Below are 4,420 nucleotides of genomic sequence, written 5' to 3'. Positions count from 1 at the left end.
AAGATATATAAAAATGCAACTTGCCCTGATATTTGCTTGAGCTTACGTTTTAGACCTATCTCCAAAGATATTTCAGGATACAAAAACATACATACTATCATATACATATATACCTAAAATCCATCTATGTGGGAAAAAATAATCAATGGATATTTTTTTCCCATATAGTGAAATTCAGTTTAACAAAATGTTATTGAGAGAAAAAGTAAGAAACTCATTTCCTATGCAATAATATGGTTATGTTGAGCTGACGTGTATTATCAATTGAAGAAGTTCTAATTATATAATGCAAAAATCATGTTAATATTCACTAGCATGCGTAGAATCTAAGTGATAAAATATAATAGTTGTGATCACACTTCCATAAAATAAGTTTTATAAAAGTAAAATAGTTCAACATAAATCAATGAAGAAATGCTAGGCCATGCCTTTTATGTTTTGTTAAACTGAATTTCTTGAGTAACCATCTAAAACCGGTTGTTGAGGATGAAACTTAGCCATGCCAAATAGTTGTTGAGGATGAAGATTAACCATGCCAAATAGTTCAACATGGGATTCAACAATGGGAAATGGATATGAAATAAGCAATCAGAACTTAGTCAGGTTTTGGGCGCGTTCGAAAGATCAATTTCTTGAGTAACCATCTAAAACCAGCTACAGCCACAACCTTGACCACGACCAATGTCGGATACACTTTGGGCTTCTCCTTTCTAATTTCAATATCCGCCAAGGCAAAGAACATCTCTACCAACTGTTCGTGCAGCAGCTTCCTTGCAAATTGCATGCCCAGGAAGAAGTCAGGTACAACTACACCAAGGCTCGTGACGAAGCAGCACCCAAGGAAGATCTTCAAGCTCCAGTACGGCTCATCAACAAGACATTTTAAACATGATTACACAGGAATATGTTTTGGTTAATTTCTAAACACTAGTAGAAAAAGGGCCATTCGTCCCGGTTCATGAGGGCCATTTCTCCCGGTTCCCGAACCGGGACTAAAGGGTCGTAACTAAAGCCCTATACCTTTAGTCCCGATTCGATCGGGAACTGGGACAGATGGGGCTCCACGTGGCCGGAGCGGCTTGCCCAGGCAGGGGGGGCCTTTTGTCCCGGTTGGTGCCACCAACCGGGACCAAAAGGCTTCCACGCGTCAGCAGTTCAGAGGCTGGGTTTTTTGTTTTTTTCTGAAGGGGGGGGGGGTTGGGGGTTTTGTAGGGTTAATTTAGGGGTTTCATATATTGTGTTAGCTAGCTAATTGAGAGGAATGTCATCTCTTATCTCCGTGCTTGGTCGACGCTACGTATAGAGAGGACTCGACACGCTAGCTAGCTAGTAAGCAAATGAACGAAACCATTAAGTACAGAAGATCATCATGAACATATACACAAAGAGAAGTGATCGACCTCTCCTTCTCCGATAGATTGGTCGAACAACAAGTTTTTGTATATCTATCCGACGCTACTGGCTACATATATATATACAATATAAAATCTCTTGCATCCCCTAACATCTGAACTCAACTTCCACATGGTATTCTCCGTGTTTTTCGATAACGTGGTCAAGAAAGAATCCCGCCAATTCCTCTTGAATTGCTCATATGCGATCTTGTGGTAGGAGTTCATCCCGCATCTGCCACATCTAATTTCAAGAAAGGGGTCATGATACGTCTCCAACGTATCTACTTTTTCAAACACTTTTGCCCTTGTTTTGGACTCTAATTTGCATGATTTGAATGAAACTAACCCGGACTGACGCTATTTTCAGCAGAACTGCCATGGTGTTGTTTATTGTGCAGAAAACAAAAGTTCTCGAAATGACCTGAAAATCCACGGAGATAACTTTTGGAAAATATAAAAAATACTAGTGAAAGAATCAAGGCCAGGGGGCCCACACCCTGTCCACGAGGGTGGGGGGGCGCCGCCTCCCCCTGGGCCCGTCCCCTGTCTCGTGGGCCCCCTGGAGCTCCACCGACCTCAACTCCAACTCCATATATTCCATTTCGTGTTGAAAAAATCAAAGAGAAAAAGTTCCGTCGTGGTTTACGACACGGAGCCACCGCCAAGCCCTATCTCTCTCGGGAGGGCTGATCTGGAGTCCGTTCGGGGCTCCGGGGAGGGGGATTCATCGCCGTCGTCATCATCAACCATCCTCCATCACCAATTTCATGATGCTCACCGTCGTGCATGAGTAATTCCATCGTAGGCTTGCTGGACGGTGATGGGCTGGATGAGATTTACAATGTAATCAAGTTATTTTTGTTAGGGTTTGATCCCTAGTATCCACTATGTTCTGAGATTGATGTTGCTATGACTTTGCTATGCTTAATGCTTGTCACTAGGGCCCAAGTGCGATGATTTCAGATCTGAACCTATTATTTTCATGAATATATGTGAGTTCTTGATCCTATCTTGCAAGTCTAAAGTCACCTATTATGTGTTATGATCCGACAACCCCGAAGTGACAATAATTGGGATACTTCTCGGTGATGACCGTAGTTTGAGGAGTTCATGTATTCACTATGTGTTAATGCTTTGGTCTGGTACTCTATTAAAAGGAGGCCTTAATATCCCTTAGTTTCCACTAGGACCCCACTGTCACGGGAGGGTAGGACAAAAGATGTCATGCAAGTTCTTTTCCATAAGCACGTATGATTATATTCAGAACACATGCCTACATTATATTGATGAACTAGAGCTAGTTCTGTGTCACCCTATGTTATAGCTATTACATGAGGAATCGCATCCGACATAATTATCCATCACTGATCCAATGCCTACGAGCTTTTCACATATTGTGCTTCGCTTATTTACTTTTCCGTTGCTACTGTTACAACTACTACAAAACTGTTATCTTTACTTTTGCCACTGTTACCATTACTTCCATACTACTTTGCTACTAAATACTTTGCTGTAGATACTAAGTTATCCAGGTGTGGTTGAATTGACAACTCAACTGCTAATACTCAAGAATATTCTTTGGCTCCCCTTGTGTCGAATCAATAAATTTGGGTTGAATACTCTACCCTCGAAAGCTGTTGCGATCCCCTACACTTGTGGGTTATCAGGTCAATACATATATATGAATGAAACTGAACACCAATGATGGTAATAAAATAAAATTGTGAATATTATTGCATACGCACTTCATATTGTTGTTTGGAGTAGCCCCGCTCACAGGTGGTGTGGTGGATGAACTCGCAAATGTAGTATCCACACAAATCATTCCCGGGTTCCTGCCACAACCACTTTACAAGAAATAGAGGTCAATCAAACTGATAAGCAAGCAAGCTAAATGGTATTAATGAAACTAGCTAGAATCAATGGGAGATGCGCGGGACTAGGTAGTAGCTAGTACTTACGTTCGGGTGGTCAAATCGCAGTTGCGCCGGCAGTCCCGGAGCTTGTGCGGTGAACTTTTTCCAAACCCTGCCAGACAAAGAAAACAATTACTTGATATTAGGAAATGAACAAAGTTGCTGATATGGTGCGATAATGATAGATTGAACTTACTTCTCGAGCATTTTAGTCATGGTCGCATACTCCTCCGGATTTTTTCATTTGGAGTCTATGACGGTTACTAGTCCCTGCTCAAGCTTAATCTCTAGCCGAATAATGTGGAAGCTGTGCATGCATGCATAACTCATCAATTACATTACTATAACCTCGAGTAATAAGGGAAACCGAATATGCCCAAGACAGTAACACTCACTTGTATTCGTAAGGAAAGAGTATTGTAGCTTTGTTTTGATTTCGAAGTAACGATGCGAGAAAGTTGGCCTCGGTTTGTCTGGCATCATGTTTAACACTCCATTCATCCATGAGATTGATGTTAATGAACCCAATATCACCTACTTGTCTTTCTTTCAATTCTGCGATCTTTAATCTGCATAATATAGTGAGGATAATTATATATACATGCAATGAAAGAGCTGAGCTATATATAGAGACTTACCTAATTACAGAGAAGTAGTACTTACAGACAGTAGCAAGTGATGATTGTTTTATCGAGGGCCTTTTGATTGAAAAACTGGAAGAACTCCTCATATGAAACTAACAACAGATCAATTCCAACGAGGTCGTTCTCCTCTTTAACCTATAGCGACAAAGTATTTTTCCCATACTTCCTACAGATGTCCATGTACCAATCATGGAATCTTCGCATCATCATTGTTAGGGAAGTAGCAGGTTTGACGAGAGGCTTCCCGTGCTCGAATCTTAATGTGTCCACCTCCATTGTTCCAAAAATTATTGCATCATCGTCGGTCATGTAATCTCTAGGATTGGTACCAGGCAGCATCCCTGGAAGTTAGCAACGATATCGCTAGACATATTGAGCGGGGGGCACGATTGCTTCGCTTGTTCGCTGAGCTGGGGAATTTTTTCCCTTTTCTTCATTCTGCTAGCCTTTGATCAGTGCAAGTACT

Source organism: Triticum aestivum, unplaced genomic scaffold (genome assembly GCF_018294505.1).
Source record: "Triticum aestivum cultivar Chinese Spring unplaced genomic scaffold, IWGSC CS RefSeq v2.1 scaffold17588, whole genome shotgun sequence".
Lineage (NCBI taxonomy): Eukaryota > Viridiplantae > Streptophyta > Magnoliopsida > Poales > Poaceae > Triticum > Triticum aestivum.
The sequence above is the reverse complement of the archived record's forward strand: the minus strand, read 5'-3'. Positions refer to the sequence as shown.